Below are 20,998 nucleotides of genomic sequence, written 5' to 3'. Positions count from 1 at the left end.
ATGGATATTATTCATTGTCCTTTTTTTCAGGTTTCCTCTCCTCACCTGAAACCTTTCGGCCTTGATCAGTGAAAAGCCTATTCCATAAAAGCTAAACAAAACTGAATTTCTTAAAAATCATTCTCTGCATATCCAAAAAAAAAAAAAAAAGAAAAAAATTGATGTGGGGCAAAAATTGAAATCATAATATCAGTTATATGTAACATGAGATATTTAAATCACAGATAATCTTGAAAAACAGAAGAGCTTCATGGATGGATACAAAGTGGGGAAGAGTTCCTACTTTGAAGAGTGTTTTGCAAGACTATAGAGTGTGATCATCACATCGCTTTTTAGCAACAGTTAAGCTCCTAATTCAAATTTTACAGCTTGGCCCCTACTGGCATTTTTCTCTCTTCACTGATGACACAGAGAGCCTTGGACCCTGACAGAGTTATCTTCCAGTGCAGGTAACTTTTAGGAAAGTGATATTTATCGCAGAGGTAAGTCAAAAGTAACTTTAATTAAACTAATTAACTAAGTAATTAATTAAAACTGACACTACCACACAAATCACACCCAAACATTGCCTGGGAGAGTTGGCCAGAGGAAGACACCGTGCTTGGGGCTAACAATTTATAAGGTTTGATTTTCCCTGGCCAGGTCACTTACCTATGTCCTGGTCCCTTTTATTCAGATACATCCAATGTGTCTTTTTACCTATACCATTCTACTTCCCTCCCTGTGAAAGATGAGTTGTAAATCCAAAAATGCATGAGGTCAAAGGACTGAGAAAGTGTGTGTGTCCTCTGCCTCCTCATAGCTCATCACTGGTTTCAAGGTTCTAGTGTGCTAATCTGGATAACCTCACTTTTGTTGAAGAAAACAGGTATCTAGAAACACGGAGAGAGGCCAAAGAAAGATGTGATTGCCACTCAGCCCCAGGAAGCTAAAGCCTGCATCTGGTATATTGGACTCAAATTTGCATACTCTGGAAAGGTCCAGATGGAGAGCTACACTGATCCTTTATGAATAACATATCCTCAATCCTCTGTATGTTTTAAAGTCAATAAAGGAGGAAAAAAAAAAAAAGAGTAAAACTGAGCAAATGAAGACTGAAAGTCCCCCCAGGGCCAAGCAAGTCTGGCTTTTCCCAGGCTCCAGGCTTCCTTGGGTCTCAGAGTCAAATTCAGGATGGTCCAGGGTTTATCCTGTGCCTCCTCCATCTTCACATGCTGAGGTCTGCTGCTGTGCCTGCACAGAGAGGTGTTAGCCCACGTCAACAGGAGCAAGCATATGAGAACATTTTTGGCATTTTAGGCTCTGTTGGAGCATGCTGTCAATAGGCCTCTGCCCTCAACACAGCACTACCATTTCCTTATAATCTGGCAATAAAATAAATAAAGTAAAACTATGGTGTCTCCTGAATTTGGGAGCCTGCAATCTAAAGTGGATAGTTCAGAAAAACTGAAAATATCTTTATTTATTACAATCAAGTACTTCATGAAAACCTCAGAAACCTTGTAGTCAGGAATAGCTACTGACATCACAAACACAGTATAGAACTTCGTAATGCTGACTAAATTGCAACAATATGACAGATTGAACATAAAATCTGGAATTTGTGTTAAAACTTTTAAACAATAAGGAATAAGGGGTGTTTGATTTTTTATCTCGTATTTGAGTGATTTTTTTCCCCTTTTTTGTTATAAATTCTCTAGGGATATAATTAATTGATGTATTTTTTGCATACAGTTACCATCTTTTGCTTACTGATTAGCATGTTTTTTGTTTGTTTGTTTGTTTGTGGCTTTGAAGTGACAGACTTAGAAATTGCAATAGGCTATGACCACAGCCAGTTTGGTATCTCTGCTATCTACAGTTTGCTATGTTTACATGTCTGTTGTGTCATAAATGTACTTAAGGAATGACAGCATGGCACATCCATAAGGCCATTTCCAGCATTCGTGCTGAATCTGTGTTAGCTGTTCTTGCATAGTTTAAACCGTTTCTCACAGGCTTGAATGAGATCTCATTGAAGGCAGAAAGAATTCTCCAGTCAGCTCTGATTTAGATCCCTGGAAAAAAAAATGAATTATTTTTGCCTTCTGGAAAGGTTAACCAGAAGACCGTGGAGGTGTCTGTAGTTTCCTGACATTTCTGTCATTTTATCTAAAACCTTGAAAGACTAGTTAGGGCACAACTTTGCTAATATACATTCCTGCACGTACAAATCTTTGTGGTGGAAAAAATAAAATAAAATTGAGTTTAAGATTATCTAGTGTTTCAATAAATGTTTTCCTATGAACTTCTCCCCCCTCCCCCCCCCTTTCTTCTAATCCACTTTGACACCAGATAATAATACCATCTAACTGAATGCTAAAGACCAAACCATACCAGCACACTGTGCTTGAATGTAATTGTCTTTGTTTCCCAGTGATAGCCCATATGAAAGAAATTATGGATTTCCCCTATTATTTGTGGGGCTGATCCAAAGCCCAGTAAAATCAGTGTTTTCATTTTAATAAGTGTCTAAAAACAAGGGTTAGGAGATTTGTGATGCAAGACTAGCATTTTTGAAAGTGTCAGGAAAGACATTTAGGACATGGGCAGATGTTAAAAATCAGCCAAATAACCACTCCATTAATTAGTTACCACTCATCAGCAGAACCAATGTAACAGGTAAGCATGTACAGTCTTAATTTATTATGAATACACAATAAAATGTTAATATAAATCTTTTTTAGCTGTCATGACTCCATGGATGAAAAAATATCATTTATCCACAACACTTCATTTAGGGATTCCCCTCACCTACTGTAAATCTCTGGAAGACTCATATCCAAGCTGAAGTGCATTCTGTGCTTCTGGGGTAGTTTTTGTTTTTATTTATTTTATTTTTTTAATCACAGTATTTCCCATTACAGCTACTCTGCTTTCTTTAAAATACTACCACATTCACTGGACAGAGAAACAGAATAGGACTCATCATAGTAAATTGCCTACAGTAAAATCCAGTTCTCTAGCACATTAAACCTGTGATTATTGTACCTAGTATAGAACTGACACAGCTTCAACAATATAGATCAAAAGTTCAAATACTGAAACAAATTTCTGGCTATGTACTAAATATCTTTGAGAAGAAATTTCCATATGTGACATGTTCTGTTAGCAGAAATCTCTCTGTAGCTTCCTGACTTTTAGCAGTGTGGCATTGCAGGCATTAGTATTATCTAACTAAAGCCCTTCTGGTGAAGTTAGCCCTAAACACTGTGGATTTAAATCAGTCAGAGCTGCAGAACCCTGGCACACTAATAAAGTAGAAGTATTGATTTGTGTACTTTGATATAGAATCATGTTTAAGCAAACCACTTTCAAAGTATGGTTCTAAATTCTTTTACTTCCATAACAACAAGCTTCAAAGCAACAGTGTGTCAGTGAATCTGATGGATACCCTGACTCTGATAGGATTTGTCAAAAGGGGAGAGGATACTCAGCCTAAACTTACAGCACCAAACCCTTCACTATTTTTCGCATATCTATTAGCCATATGTATATACAAAAGCAACACAGTGCCACAATTTTTTGATGTTTCTCTTTAGAAAAAACAAACAAACCAAAAAAAAAAAAAACCACACACACAAAAAACAACAGGGGTACTGATATTCAGAAGGGGAATTTATTGACCAGGCTGAATATTCTGAACATTGTGAAGCATTTCATCTTGAGAATATACTTTGGATTAACCAGAAGCTACATTTTGTGATTAGTATGTTCAGCCAGTTTCTTTTCTTTATGTTCAGAATCCAACTGTTCTGCAGATCTGAAAAAGAGAACAAAAAGAAAAATATGCTTTTAAAACCAGTCTGACAACTGCAATTAAATCAGTCATCCACTCAATTTCAGGTATTTGTAACATCAAATAATTTAACAGACACCTTTCAACCATAACAGCTCAAGGCATATTTGTTTTAAAAGCACTTCAGTAGAAAATTCCAACATCCCTCCCTCAAAAAGATCATACTATAAAGAAAGTAATTCTAACTATGGAGACTAAAAAAGGTTGAATATTCACTAGTTTATAATTTTCAACATTGATTATGACTTCTGAGAGAACTATGCCTAGCTGTGGGCAAATCAACAACTGCTTCTTGAAGAAAAATATTTAAGAATGGCAAAGAAATTATTATGGCATGACAACATAAAAATAAATTTAATGCAAGTGCTGACTACCATTTCTATTATATTCTTGTGTATTCCCATTAGACCATGAAATGAGAACAGGTGCTTGGGTTCCATCCGTGGCAAACTATATAAACAGCAAAATATCTAGAAAATTCCATTGCTTACAGTTTGAAGTCCCTCTATGACATGGAGGTACTGAAGAACTGGAACGTGGATGTGTAAGTCTAATAGAGCAAACTGCTCATAGTATACCGCTTAGAAATATTTTGAATTAAACAGGATCAAGTTGATACTTTGAGATTCTACACCAGAACATGGGTGAAGATTACTAGAATTTTTGCTGACATGGCTAACCATGACCTCATTATCCGCATTCTCTGTATAATTGATGAATGTTTTTCAGTTTAGTAGGCCTAGTAATTTATTTACTCTTCCTATTCTAAATAACATCATTATTTTTGTCCTATGTAGAAAATAATCTCATTCAATCAACACTGCAGTCAAGGGTAGGATTCAAATCTTAACAAGGCATGGGGGATAAGACTGGAAGTGGAGGGGATGCATAGGTTATATGCTTAATAAATGAAATTAAATAATTGCAGGTTGATGAAAAAATATGTTTAAGCAAAAAGAATGGTATGGTCTCAATTCCTTCCAACACTGTTACCTTTGGCAGTGATCTAAGGACAATGCAAAGATCAGCTGTGTAGTGTACATGCATTAGATCTGATGAAGGATGCGCTGGATGCTGGTGAACCACACAAATTGATAGCATGGTATAACCTTTTTAGATAACTGATCAATACTATTGATTGCTTTTTTTTTTTTTTTTTTCTTTTCCATATGAATGAGTAGCTGGTAATTGTTTTGTAGAGAAAAAGGTGCCTACACAGATAACTTAAAGGTCTAGGAAAATAAGAGTGCTAAGTGACAGGTAAGAAGTCTTTCTTGCATATTATTAGCTTAATGGTGAAAATAATTATAGAAAAATATTTTTGTTTTTGATTATTTACAGGAATATAGGATGCAGATCAGAACCTTTTAATTTTATAAATAATCTGGAATTGTAGAATTCATTATTTCTTTTTACTTCCTTAACAAAATAATACAATTAATTAAAATAAATATGTGGATCATAAATAGATCTCTATAAAAATGCAAACTGGGAACGAATGATTACATTTTTCAACTTGTCTGCTGTTTAAAATCTTTTAAATTTATTTCTAATTCCTCTCACCATATAAGAATTTAATTTTTATTATACATAGGATCAAACTGAACAGGTATGACTAGAGTGTAGTCTATGACTTAGAAACAAAGTTGACACAATGAACATTGTGCAATTTACCTAAGCTGAGATTCAGAGCCAATTATCAAAGCATATCCAGAGCACGTAACAAACGGTACTGCAAAACTGTTTTTCATAAAGAGAAAGGTATGGTCAGACTACAGTAAGATGGAAGAACAGACTGCAAGTCACCTTATATTATTTTTCTCTGTAAGTTTTGATCAAATAAGAGTGTTAACCATATAAAATTACAGGTCAAAATGTCCACATAAAAATTAATGACTTTCAAAGCTGAAAAATGTTCAGATGTTAATAAAGTATTCTGAGAAATACTTTTGTTTGTTTGTTTTTCTGGGAAATAATTATATCTGTACTTTTATTCAATTTAAAAGATTTCTAAATGTTTGGCTACAGTGAAATAAATATTTTTCATAATCTCATGAGCCTTTTGGCTCATAGCAGACAGGTGAAGATATAACAGAGTGGTTGTAATTAAATTTCTATTACTACTTCAAAGTCTAGAATGTTATGATTATTTTCAAGTCACAGTGTCATCAGTTTTGCTATAATTATCTATTGTTTTCACAATTCACATTCACTTATTCCAGCCAGATCAGAGTTCAAAAAAACAGCGATTATTAATATCAACAGATTCTTCAAAGGAGCACACTCTTTAAGCATCGCATAGCTAAGTAAACACAGAAAGAAGGTATAAATGATATGACTGCTTTGCTGTCCTTATAATCTTAAAACATAATACTCCAAAGTGTTCTTCAAGTTTAAGCTCTTGTAATACAATTTGAAGGTCATTACCAAGGAAAATTTAAAATATATATTAAATGATGTTATTTTTCATTTCGTACAGATGAAGCTGGAGTGGTGGATCACAACATCAGACAAATCAACCAGAAATTAATATTTTTTTCAAATGTCTGCAGCAGTTAGAATAAAAAATGTGGTGACTGTATCATTTCATATCAACGTAAGTCTTATGTGTATCATCAGAGAATATGTAGCGGGCTATAGAAGTGAAAAGACACACATAACTGCATAATATCTGACCTCCAACTGCCAATTGATCTAATTCTCAGAATTTTGTGTCCCATACATTAACAATGGATGTAAGCATCAAAATTAACTTAGGTATAATATAACAATACAAGTAATAGTGTTAAAAATGCGCTTTAAGAAGACAGACATACATAAAATTCTTAGAGGAAGCTGATGTCTTACTAGAAAATGTTTACTAACTGCAGTTAAACATCTACAGCATTACTCCAGGCTCCTTAATATATTCTTAATATGATCTCTCTATAAATCAACTTTTCTTTAAGCATCTGTTGAGGGTAACAGGTGTTAAAAATACAAAGTATACGTAAATCACCTAAAATATCAAGCTTTACTTGTTGAAAAAAAGAGATTTCTAAAATAAGTAGTATGATGCACAGAGGCTGAATCACTCCTGGTGGTGCCATCTTTCTCTCTGCTGGCTCTTTAGGAAACAGAAACATCCAATTTAGAATTTAAACAATAAAATTACATAATACAAATTTAATTCCATCTATAAAGCAAGCAGTTTTTCATTCTTTCCACAGCACCAGTCTATATGTTCTTCCTCTCTTTATAGCATTGAAAAAATCTGTCTCGTGTTGTGCCTTAAATACAGTTGGCTCTGAGTGAGGAGGCAAATAGGAGAAACAAGATTCAGACATAAAACCTTTCTCAACTCATTTTGAAGAAGCTCAGCATTTTTTCAAACAATGAAGCTCCATATTTATCAATACTAAATCAGTTCACAAGTTCTTCAGGCTGGCGTATTCTCTCAGAATATGCCAAGATAGCTCCCAGCACTCATGAAATTGCATTGAGGGAAAGGAATAGCTATGAGAATTGGGAGTTCAATATAAAAAATTGTCATAATATGCTGTAGAGAAAGCTTATAAAGATTAAAATAAAGATTTCTCTATTTTTTTAACTCTTTTCTCCTGTTATAATTAAGACACAGCTATAGCAGAAATTTGTGCATTTGCTACTAATCTTGGTGTGTCAGCTTGAAAGTTTTTTTGCTTTGAACAGGGCCATGTGTCCTCACTGTGAACCGGGCTTCTGGGACAGAGTTAGTGCAGTGTCTTAACTCCCTGTGTGCTCAGCACTACATTATGGAACAATCTTGTAATGGTTATCAGCATAGCAATCAAACAGTAGGAATTGGGCATCCTAGACGATCTTGTGCAGGTAATCCAATTTCATTAATCAGTTTTATAAAAAAGATAATATTTTTCTCTGTTTTCTTGACTTCATTGACCTCAGAGGGCTGATTTGTACTGTAAATATTCAGCGACATCAAGCAGTAGCATTTCTGGTATCTCCAAGTGCTGACAGATATGATCACTTCAAGATACATCTCTTATAAAGAGATGGCTGGTAGTTGAATAACATATAACATAACATAACATAACATAACATAACATAACATAACATAACATAACATAATAAAACTGATTTTTGAAATTTTACAACCAGTTTAACCTAGGTCTCTGGGAACACAGGAATGAGCATCATTGCTCTTTTACGGGAAGCAATCGGGATCTGAAAGCTTGCCAGACTGGTTGGCAATTATTTTTTTGCTGGAAAAATGCATGGAAAGGCCAGTTATTGCATAGAGTACAAGACCCTGAAGAGTGTCCAGCTGCACAAGACTTTGATATAATGCGATATATAAGAAATAACAGGGTTTTGAAGTAGTCTGGTGGAACAGAAATGGTATTGATATTCTAATTCTGTTTTTTTGGCTGTGTGTATCAATACTGTAAAGAACATTTCTTCCAATTATAGAAGAGTTAGCAGATCACTAAGTATATTTATCCAATAAAATCTATGATGGTGATTAACTGCCCAGACTCGCTTAATGAAGCTGTTTGTTTTAAAGGACTCTTTAAAATTGAACTATTCTCCTTTGTATAAAAATTAGAAAAACAACACAATAGCAAGGTCTTGAACCTGAATTATACTACCACAAGCAAGTTTTTTGCTAAAACATTACTTTCTTTTTGGTGGATGGTTGTTGCATAGGGTAAATAGTTGGAAAAGTAAAGATTGCAAGATACATTTGAATGGTCCCAAATTATTTCATATACTCTTTAATATTATCATTTTCTTAAGATCCAAGGAGTCCAATGCTTAGGGAACTCTAGATGTAGGAACCCAGTGCTCATATGTTGTCTTGGTCTGACTTGGACTGTGGGATAAAATTCAGGTCTTCTGCTTTCTGTCAGGAAATGCTCAAGGAATAAGAAAGGGGCACTTTGAAATACTAAAGTCTTAATATGTTATGTAAAACTTCTTGTTAAGCTAGAAGTTACCAGTCATTGAAAATGACTGGGTTTCTCCTTGAAGAGGTAGAACGTGTGGGTCCTCCTCTTGTCTGACAGAGTTGAACAGGGAATATAAACCCTCTAATATCTTAAGTAAGTACCATCTTGTCTTTCATTTTCTTTTCTTTTAAATAACTTACAACTGAACACAGTAATTATTTCTTCAACAAGTTGAGGAAAGAATTTTGTTCAACCAAAAAAAATTGTTTTGATTGTCTGAAAATACCACAAAAATCAGTTTCAATTGCCACTTGTATATGAACCAAAAAACTTAAACATGTTGTATGCACATGCCTAGTTTTAGGATTGCTGTAACATGGAATAATGGGTGTTTCTAAATGCATCCACTTTTTTTTTTTTGAGATCTAATTAATTCAATAAGGTTCTGATGATTTAAATTAGCTGATGATCTCAATTTTCTTCATTTTAGATGAAAGATAGAAATGATTTGTTCTGATTAGTTTTTTTTTTTCCTTCAGGGATCCCAGAATATTTTCAGAAATCTCCAGTCCACATGTCCTGATCAGATTCTGTTTTAAAATATCAGACCACTTACCCCTCTAGTGCTATCCAGAATAACTGCAAAGTACTGTTTAAATAGCAAGAGCCTGAGGCACTGATAAAACAGAAATATAGAACACTATTTTTTTAAGGTGATAGGAGTATAAACATAGATAAAAATAGGTGTTAATTTGAAACAAACCTAGTTAGCTTTATATGCACAAGTTATTGTATTCTAACCTTTAGTGACTCACTGATAGTGAATCTGTTGTCATTTTTCTTCATCAAAAACCACATATTGGCTACATGGAACTCGAGGGTGCTTGAAATGCAGACTGTCATTCATGTAAGCTTCTTGGCTTGTAACAACTAGTCAAGAGGAGGGATGATGAAGAAACTGAAATTGGAATGAGCAAACTGACCAACATGTGATAGTTTTTATTATGCAGTTAGGTTTTCCATTGTGCTGCTTACTACTGAGCAAGTGTGTTCTGCAAAGTCTAAAAAGTTCTGGCTGTGAAGAGTCTAAGTTTTAGACAACTCAGAAAATATGTTTCACATTTTCCATACTTCATCATGTGTGTGAAGTCCACAACAGGTCTTCAGCTTTCATAACTAACTATTGGTTCATATAAAGGGAATCACTGAAAGTCAATTTAAATTTTGCTTCTGTAGGAGGAAATTTGTCATCAGACTTTACCAAGACCTAGAAGAAACAGAAGGAGATGACAAAACTCCAAGAAGCTGGGCTTTGAAACTCTTAACAGTTGTACAAAAGATCTGTCTAGACCTCTGGTATTGTTTTTTTGGGAAAGAACAAAATGGGAAAAGCTGCCCTGGAAGGAAACATTTACTCCACTTTCTTGATTCCTGTACTTTCTCCTGTCATACAAAGGGATGCTGATGAAATTGATGTAGGTTAGGATGCATCTGTGTTCATATTCTCAATCAATCTCTAACAGGAAAAAATCTGAAGGTACCAGACAATGTAGATATTTTCATCCATACAAATATGGCAAAAACAGTGTCAGTAAAGAATGCATAGACGCAAGGCCTTTATCATGACTTTTTCTGCCTTTTACAGCAATGAAAAATTTAAATTAGAAAAAAATGATTCTTCTTCACAGGAGGAAAACCTCAAGGGAATACATCAAGAGGAAAACTTCGTGGAGTTTCTGTCTTCTCCATGAGAATTCTACATAATGATTACTTTGGCTTTGCAACTCTGCCTGGTCTAATTAAGACCTGGCCATGTTAAACTCACAAACAAAGATCTGTTATTTGTAAAACCCACATGCTTTTATTTTCTGCACTGAAACAGTTTTCTACTTCTTTGGTTTTAACTTCCTTTAGGAACAATGAGATCCAAATTCTGTGCGGATAAAGTATTAAACCTTTATAGTAGCAGATGTTACATGTGTGCTGACTGTGTGAATTATCAGGTACGAGGCTCTTATAGAGCCTGGTTTGCTTGCCTACAAACATTATGTGACTTAATAAAATGTCTTTTATATACTGTAAGACTTGTGTGCGCACATTTGGACTGTGCTGCATTACATTTGAAAGTTCTCAATAACTCAGAGAGTAAACTGAAGCTGGTATTAAGTTCTAGGAGCAAGGGCATCTACATTGGGCAATGTAACCACTAAGAGGGTATTGCACTATTATGTCAAACAGTATGTTTTTATTCACTGTGATTTACAGAGCTTTTGTTAGGAATGTGAAGCCAAATTTTATGCAGTGGTGAACTGATAATACAAACTTCAGAGAACATCTGCCTGTTACCATCGCAAAATATGTTTCATAATTAAAAAATACGATGCATTGTAGAAGTTATGATAGAGTTTCTCATGTTTTATTATTATTATTTTTATTATTACCAAATAGTCTGCAAAGCTATAAAAAAAAATGTTTTCCATTAATCAAATAATATATTAGGAAGGAGGAGATAATGGAATGTATTAAATGCTAAGTCCTCTCATGCTGAAATTCATTCATCATGAGATGAGATTATTTTATAGCATGAATTCAAATCCTACAGGTATGGAGAACATTACAGGTCACTAAAGATTAGCTTTTTGGCTGTTTTGGCTATTTGTTAATCCTTATGGAACACCTTAATATGAATTATTTTACAAAGCCATAAATAGCGCCCACCTATAAATTCGTTTGTGGTTCATAATAGATCAGCTCAGCTTTTCTTCTCTTTATCCAACTGCTGCAGTGTTTTTCTAATTGGAAGCAAGACTTTGAAGAACACAATTGATTTATTAAGATATTTAATGATGGATAGTTAATAGACTTTTTTTATTGTTGTTAATAGGCTAACCAAAGTGTTTACATTTAGGAATATTCAAAGTCTGCTTGCAGGAAAAAGAGTAACTAAATGCAAAGAGGTTTTAGAGAAAGGTTCAGCATGCAATAAATTAATAGATAAATAAATATTTTCATACTACTAAACTTTCCCAAGTAGAGGAGACTGATATTTGCATTACCTCACTGCAAAGATACTACAGATTTTCCTGAGCAGCTTAGCATAGGCCTAATAATTACTGTAAAACTACAAGGAAATCTCCCATTCCAGTTTGCTTAGATAAAGTTTCTTTGAACTGGCTTCCAACACTGGACTCCATTCACAGAACATTTAGTTCTAACAGAGTTTCCACTGTCTACTATAGAAGGGTAGCTTGTGATGATTTTATATAGCACAGCATATGGAATTACACTTGCTATTTGTAAGAATCAATGCATAAATTACATATGCTTCAGCAAAGACCTTTATCCACCGTCATAAAATGAGACGTGTGTTTTCATCTAGATGGTATTTTCAACTGAAACTGTTTCCTTCTGGGTTTTGATCAATGATTGAAAATATTCTCTGAGGCTTGCTGTATAACTATGCTTTGTAATCTGATAGAATACCAGTTCTAATAATGCATAAGGAGTCTTCTGCTTAAAATCCCAGGCATATTATTGAAATGAGCTTTTTAATAGAAGAGAGTATTCACAATATGCAAGATGAACTAACTTGGAAGTTCATGCCACCACACACAGATTCAACTGAAGCTACTCCATTTTATTTTATTTTATTTATTTTATTTTATTTTATTTTATTTTATTTTATTTTATTTTATTTTATTTTATTTTATTTTATTTTATATTTTATTTTATTTTTCAGAGAAATCTCAGAATAATTATTAAGCAATGAGATTCAAAAGAATCTGCAAACAACAACAGGATTGTGTAATGATCTGGATCTTTTTAGTGAGACAATATTTGTATTTAGCAAGTTCTGGAACCCCAAGTAAATTTCATTTAATGCTGTGAAATAAGATGAAAATAAAATAACCTTTTTTTTTTTTTTAAAACTTAAAATATCAACTAGTTTCCACTTCAAATGTGTGGACACAATGTGAACAAATTGCAATAGAAAGCACTAAGTTTAACAACAGTTCTCTATTATGTGCTTTTTGAACCTGTACTTCTAGTTACTTTTTGATATATGAAAATTAGAGTGAATCCAGTTTTCTCCTCTGCCAAGACCAACCATCCAGAAAACAACTAAGACTACCCATTTCCTGAGTAATGTGCAGCATTATCAACAATCCTTACAGTAATCAGAGAACCTTGTTAGTGAACCCTGTATGTAAAAAGAAATACATCAGTGATCACAGGTGAGATGATTGTTGTATAATAATGATTACTTAAGCAATTTGAAAAAAAGAAAAGACAACAAACATTATAATGAAGTGTAGAACTCGGAAGTTACAGTAAAACTAAAACAGTGAGCGACAATAACTTATTACAGAGTGTCCTGGTTTCAGTTAGGACAGAGTTAATTTTCCTCCTAGTAGCTGGTAGGGTGCTATGTTTTGGATCAGGATGAGAAGAGTGCAGATAACATGCTGATGTTTTAATTGTTGCAGAGCAGTGTTTACACCAAGCCAAGGACTTTTCAGCTTCTCACTCTGTCCTGCCAGCGAGCAGGCTAGGGGTGCAGCAGGAGCTGGGAGGGGACAGACCCAGGACAGCTGACCCAAACTGGCTAAAGGGGTATTCCATACCATCTGACATCATGCTAAACAATATGTAGGGGTGACTAGCCAGGGTGGGGGGGCCGGCTGCTCGGGGATAGGCTGGGCATTGGTCAGCGGGTGGTGAGCAATTGCATTGTGCATCACTTGTTTCATACACATTATTATTAGTAATACTATTATTATTATTATTATCATCATTACCATTATTATTATTATTGTTGTTGTTGTTATTGTTATCCTGTCTTAATAAACTGTCTATCTCAACTCACAGGCTTCACTTTCCCCTTTCTCTCCCCCATCCCAGAGAGGGAGGGGGGAGGGGGAGCGAACGGCTGTGTGGTGTTTAGCTGCCGGATGGGTTAAACCACAACACAGAGATAACCAGATATATGTGTAAAATTAGATTGAAAAAAAAAAAAAAAAGAGAGAGAGAATTTATTGAAAGGTAATTAAGCATAATAATTAAAAACCATGAGTGTAAATAATTTGACAGAGTATCTTATGCCTAAAACATATACTGTTTATTCTGCTATAATTTTTTCTTCATTTTACAAAGATTTTCTGTGGTTTTAAAACTAACCAAAGTTACAAGTTTTAAGGATTAAATATGCATTGCTAAGGACACTATGTCCTCCTAAAGTAGTTTCTCCCTTGTCTGAGATATTATGACTGATGGCAATTTTCCCCTTTCAACTGTGAAATGATTAAGAATTATTTTTATTTTCACAAATCTTCCTAAGGTTCAGAAAACTAATACCAAAATTAAGAATTAATTACAGTTCTAAAGTTTTATTTTATCTGATTTCTTTGTTATGTTTCTTTAGCAGGCATTAAGCCTGACAGGGGAAGATGTGCGATATCTGAATATTCATCTATCCTTAGATTGAGTTTGCTATTTTGTTAAAAAAAAAAAAAAAAAGTAATTAATTTAATGGCCTTGAAGTGTGTGAAAACCTGTCATAGTTTGCTAGTGTGCTCAGGTTTGAAGAAGAAACTGCTATTGAAATAGCCACCATCATCCTTGTTAGTGAGAAAAAAATCTTCATTTTTTGCTTGTTACAGTTAAGCCAAAGTTGAGCTCAAGCAGTTAATGTTATTGTAAACTTGGGATAGCTTGAACTCTAGGACATTTAAAATAGGGCATATGGCTTTTAGAAACATTAGATGCTTTATTATTCATTCTCTTCTTTAGTGTTTTAGCAAAGATTTTAAGCTCTTAGATCTAAGATTTCTTACAGATATCGGATTGCAGACATAGTGGAAAGCAAAATAACTATTGGGTGTTACCCATTAAGATGAATTCAGATGGCAACTGTTAACAATCTGTAACACCAGAGTAGTTGTGCGTTTTTCTCTATGCCATAAAAGGCCCTCAAAGTTACCATAAAGCTTCATTCACTTTCAGTGTGATAGGTTACACATGTGACAGTTTATTTTACAAGCAAAATCTGCATGTAAACTGTAAAGTGCCTGAATACTTGGATTAGAAAATGGAAAAATAAACAACTGCAATTAAGGGATCAAGCATTTCAATATTGCTGCTATTGTATCACATGACTTTATTTTCCTAAAATCACTTCAGAGAAATATCCTGACAAATTAAGAACTTCTGAAATGATCAATGATATTCTAGTCAATAAAAGCAGTGTTAACATGTAGAATACATTTTCTGGGAAATCTTACCTGAGTCATTAATAAACTTACAACAAAATTGTGACTATTGAAATTACCTGCTTACTTTATGTATACATTACTTCATTTTCCAAAAGAAATTGAGTCTTTCATAGTTCTCTTCATCAATGCACTGCACGCATTAAACTTTAGTATGAGAGATCTATTACAAATTAAAATATGAATATTTTTGAAACCTTTCTAGGTTCTGAGAGCACTTATAAAGTTAGTGACTATAGGGCTAACATTTATCTTAAGTTTATACTGTATGAACACTGTGAAGTTCAAGAATATCTTGATATAGATGTTATTTTCAACATTTAAAATGTTTAATTGTTTACAACATGGAACACTACTCTACAGTGGTACTGTAGAGGAGTCTACAAAAGATGCTTCCAACCGTTTGGTTTGTAAATCAAACTCTAATACCAAATCCAGAGATATGATGAAAGTTTAACTAAGCAACATCTGCATTACTTGAACAACTGGTATCTCTCAGTGATGTACTCAACTATACATTTTCACCAGGTATTAACACTTCCAATGCCTTCTTAGATAACTGACCTTTTAAAGTGCTTTGTGAATATTGTTTTAGAATGTTAGATTTTAGGAAATATACTAGATATATTTTATATTAATATGTTTTAACAACTTCTGTTGCACAAATTATTTTTTTCTAAAAATCTTGCTAAGCTGTGTAAGGTTTTCCTAAATGATTTCTTGGGGATCTGACCTTGTAAGGGTCTTTATATATATTAATATATATATATATATAATTTTATTATTTAAAGAATGGAGAACGAACTTCAGTGAAAATAAAGACATTTTATATTCTACAGTAAAGTTAAACACAGTACCCCACTGAGTTGCAGGAATTAATAAAAATTAAGGACAAGAAAAAAGAAGGAATACCTTATGTACAAAGAAACCCAAATTCTTCTATTTTAGAATATTTTTTTCTCCTTATTTTTAAATTCTACTGTTGTTCTTCCACTTTGCTATCCACATGGCAAGGCAAATTATGTGTGTTTTACTTAAAGCACAATATCTTTATAAATTACAGTGACTGGATGCAGATTTTTGCAACCCATCAACAGAAAATCCTTACTGAATAGTTGAGGGAATAGTGCCACCTACTGAGCCAATATCTTTCATTTCAGTAGCACCTGAGAGTTGCTGTAAATGTAGATTTAATCCAGCCTTGTGAACTTGAAAACTCTGCCACTCCTTAATCTTTGAACATTACTTTTATTTTCCTAACTATGATTTGTTTCCTTAATTCTTTTCTAATAGCTCTAAAATTAAAAGCTAAATGGATTTATGCACTCTAACCCATGAAGCTCAGAGCCTGGTATGATTTTACAAATGCTACTGGAACATAAATGATGAAGGACATTGCTACAGGATCTCAGATAAGGAAGGGAGTGCACCTTTCCCAGGTGAAGTTTATTAACAAAACAGGTTGCCCAGGGAGGTGGTGGAGTCACTGTCCCTGAGGATGTTAAAGAAAAGGTTGGACGTAGTGTTTAGGGATATGGTTTAGTGGGTGATATTGGTGGTAGGGGGATGGTTGGACCAGACGATCTTGGAGGTCTTTTCCAACCTTAATGATTTTATGATTTTCACAACTAAGTAAGAAACGGTATTTGTTGTAGTTTAAGTTAAAATAAAATGTAGCCTATGCCTAGCGATGGTATTTAGGTCACTGCAATGTTTAAGTTGTTTTGTTACCAAGCTCCCAAGAGACAAAGATGATCTAAGTGAAACAGAAATACAGGTTTTTCTCAGTTTAGAATGTTTTATTGCACAACCTTAATTACATTCCTTGAAGTCATAAAATGACCTATGTCTTTGTTATGAGTTCAGTTAAGAAGCCTATAAAACAATCCAAAAAAATAAATAAAAATAAATAAATAAAATCAAAGTAAACAGAGTGGAAGATAAACATTGTTCTTAGGATAGACATTTTATCAAAACAATCCACAGCCAAATCAGGGGAAGACATGTTATGGCAAAGACAACAGTCAATTCTTCAATTATCCCTTCAATTTAAGAGAAAGACAAAGATGCAGTGTGAAAGCACTTGTGGGGTTTGGCGTTCTTAAAAATTATTGAGGCTCCAGTGGTGAGTCAAGGTTACATTCTATTTTTGACAGAAAGGAGGGCTGAATTCCTCCCTTTACATTTTAATGACTGAATTTGGTCTCCAAATTCATCATAATAACTCCAAATAAAATATGTTTTTTAAAACTCTTCAGTGAAATCTTTAACAATAAATCTTATAGAGAAACATATTTAATAGTCTCACTTTCCATTTTTCTCAGAGCTCTTAAATTTAAATTGAGAATAATTCTAATGAAGTTCATTTCAGTCTGCAAAATCCTGGGATTATTGGTCTGAAGAGCTCTTGATTTGTAGTTTTCAATCATGGTTCTGGTATTTTGCTAATCTATTTCTTGAGGTGTCAAAATATGTGTCCAATTAAAACATTGCCTGTGATTAATGTCTGTGGTATTTGAGTTATAATTTGCTTCCACATTTTCTACAGTCAATGATGGATGAAGAAAGCTAGTGAGGGGAAACTCCTGCATAAGATCAGCTTTTACCAGGCCAGAATGTAAATCAGGACTCAGAATAAAGTGGAACGCTCACTCTGTTTTCACAATTTATTTTCTGAAAGGGCAGGGGAAAATTTAAAAAAAAAAAAGTTAAAAAAAAAAAAAAACTGCATTTATCACAGTATCACAGTATCACAGATTTCTAGATTGGAAGAGACCTCAAGATCATCGAGTCCAACCTTCGACCTAACACTAAGTACTCCACTAAACCATATCGCTAAGCTCTACATCTAAATGTCTTTTAAAGACCTCCAGGGATGGTGACTCCACCACCTCCCTGGGCAGCCCATTCCAATGCTTAATAACCCTTTCGGTAAAGAAGTACTTCCTAACATCCAACCTAAAACTCCCCTGTCGCAACTTTCGCCCATTCCCCCTCGTCCTGTCACCAGGCACGTAGGAGAACGTTTATGTGGAATGAAAAGTTAGGAAATGTTAGGAAAAGAATAATTTTGAGTTACTGCTTCATTTGAGACCAATTAACTATTAATTTACATCTGAACATTTTACTGCAGTCCTGAATGGAAACTGTAGTTCTGTTGCTTGATTTCATAGGCGGGTCTAGTTTTTATGTAGAATATTGGTCTCAGAAGAGGAGTTTTGCATTTTTCTGAATAAAACTCTAAGTAGATTAAATTAGATTTTTGGGGAAAAAAAAAGTAAAAACAATAAATACGAGTGTTAAGTATGCTAGTATGAGTACTGTCTAGTTTGTGTTTCTCCAAGACCCTCATTTGACACTGGAGATCAGTCGTTCACATACCTAAATAATACGGATTTTATTAAAAACTTCACAATAAATAAATAAAGAAATTAACAAATAAAAATACAAATCAAGAAATGTTTAAGTAGAGGGTGTTGTAGTAGCCACAAGATGAAGAATTCGTCATGAGCCAGTCATTCCCATTAGAAATGGATGGCCCTGGTGTTATTTTTCAAATGCCACAGGTCTGGCAAAGGAACAGCACCCTATAGATTCCTACAGCTCATTCCCAGAAGTATATTTCTGTGAAATTCTCATTCTTTTGGGATAATGTAGCATAGCTATAGTTTATGAAAGTTCTCGTAGTTATCATATCCTCATAAAACTGTAATGATAGGCTTTTCAGCTTATAAAATCCACAAAATTTATAAAGCTGCAGGTTTTTATCAGAGTATATTTAGACTGGTTTAATTCAAACTTTTTCCCAGCTCTGGTTGTAACCAACAAAGTGGGTAGTCTATTCAAATGAAGTACTTTATTATTCCTTGATCAGAGAGAAGATGGAAAATAAAAAGCTTGATCTAGACTAAAATTTCCAAAGTTAAGTCAATAATATTTGGTAAGCCACATTATACAAGTCTTATATTTCCACCATGATTACATGAGGAGAAATATGGTTTGTAATTGACATATTTGCATGTATTTTTCAGTTTCATTTTCTACAATTATTGTTTCTAAACAATCATATATAGTTTATACTATGTTTATACTTTATTATAGTATGTTTCTAAACTGTGTTTTTTTGTTTGTTTGTTTGCATGTTTGTCTTTTGGTAAAATTTCCAACAAAAAAGAAAGGACAAAAGTATCATTAAAACAGTCACAAGGAATTGCCTGAGAATTCTTAGGAAAAGAAAAACTTAATAAAAATAAGAAATGAAATGCAGAAGGAGAACTGGATTGTGGCCATTATTTGATGATCTTTACCTCATCTGTACACTGTACATCTGCTGCTGCTCTACTAAATATAAAGGACCAAAGTTTGAATAAATCATGATTCCCCATAGCTCTACAGAAGTCATAGCTGTGGCAATTTAGAACAGCTAATTGGTCAAATGCGTGCTTTTTTGAAGACATGAAATAGGTTACATTTTTTCAAAACAATAGCAAAAAAGAAAGTAAACAGGACAGATTTTTTTTTTCCTTCTGCTGTGCACTCTTAACTCCCACTCTCAAGTAGTGTTGCTTTGTGCCAGAGAAATGATAGTTTTGAGATATATGGCATGTTCCAGCTTCTACTGAAGTCTACAGAGTTAGGTCATATTCTTAAAATGGGTTCTGAACTGGCAGAAAAGAGTATAGATCATCTCTTTATGAAAGTTTCATTGTAATATGGCACTTCTGAGCTAACACTTCTCCCTCTGCCTTCTCTCCAAGGGTCCAATAGCAAGCTTACCATCTGTCTATAAAGGAGAAAGCTTTGATATGTATGAACAGTTGAGCTTTTACTCTACTTGGAAACATTCTGCATACTAGTGTGAAATACTCTTAGAAAACTTACCATGACAGTTTTATGAATGGAGTCCATTGTAAATCTAAACTTTGAAATAGAATTTATGAACTATGCTTAATGCTTAAAAGGGGAATCAACTGGAACAGGTATCTTGAAAAGGCTCTGTAGTTTATGAATAGAGAGCTCTGAAGTGAGCCAAGTTTTGCTCTGCACTTCAGAAAAAGATTTCTTAATTTGAAGTAATTTGTTCTCTTCCACAGTGATGATTAAATAAAAGAAAAAGAAAAATAAGAAGAAAGAAGAAGACAAAGAAAAGGAAATGAGAAGAGACAAAGGGGAAGGGGAATGGGAACGGGAAGGAAAGTATACACAAAAAATAATACAATTTCATGCATCAGAATATGTACATATTAACAAATATGCAATAATACAACAGAAACAGAAAAACATTCTTCGTTTACTTTTAGAGCAACACCAGTTCAGGAAGTTTAAAGAACTAGAAGTTTATTCTGACCTTTGCATGATAGTACAATGCAACAGGAACTAGTCCCCAAATAGAAAAAGAATCTGGGAATTAATATCTTCTCTCTTCATTGTTCAGATGGAAATATACTGACTCTCTGACTCCACTTGTGGCTAGGTTTCCCTTTAGACTTTTAGGTTTATTAACTTCAGGCTTAAAATATATATATATGGTAGGAGCAAACCTGATTAACAGTAGTTCTTAATGGTATCTAGAGGCTTTTTTATTCCTTAGCTACTCCTGTTCTGCCTTCTTTAGTTGTCTGATCCGAGTGTTTTCCTCTTTTCTTTACAGTTTTTCCAGCTAAGGTTCAATCCAAATTTTCTTCCCTTAACCTTTTTCCCCTTCATCTCTGAACCCTTTCATACTTTCCTTCAACTTCCTTTCCATTTATTTCCAGCTGGAAAAATGATCCCCTACCTCCACTCAGCTACTACACACCAAACCATCTAACCATTTTCTAATTGCCTATAATTAGTATATTCTTTCTGCATAATTATTATTATTTCCCATCTTTTTCTGTCTTTTTTTTTTCAGTTTTTCTTTTAAACTGTCTTTATCTCAACCCACAAGTTTTACTTTTTTTTTTTTTTTCCTGATTCTTTCC

The 20,998-nt window shown here is 33.8% G+C and overlaps 1 long non-coding RNA gene across 1 annotated transcript in view; it reads right to left on the bottom strand.

Moving 5' to 3' along the window:
- Positions 1–3,017: 3,017 nt before the first annotated feature.
- The window catches only part of LOC308188338, a 112,703-nt gene continuing 94,722 nt past the window's right edge, over positions 3,018–20,998 (bottom strand). The window contains exon 3 of the long non-coding RNA XR_013945417.1: positions 3,018–3,802. This is a non-coding gene — a long non-coding RNA (uncharacterized lncRNA). The remainder of the gene's footprint in view (positions 3,803–20,998) is intronic.

The sequence above is a fragment of the Anser brachyrhynchus genome (genome assembly GCF_964034855.1).
Source record: "Anser brachyrhynchus genome assembly, chromosome: 1".
Taxonomy (NCBI): domain Eukaryota; kingdom Metazoa; phylum Chordata; class Aves; order Anseriformes; family Anatidae; genus Anser; species Anser brachyrhynchus.
Note: the sequence above shows the minus strand (reverse complement) of the source record. Positions and strands in the feature narration are given on the sequence as shown.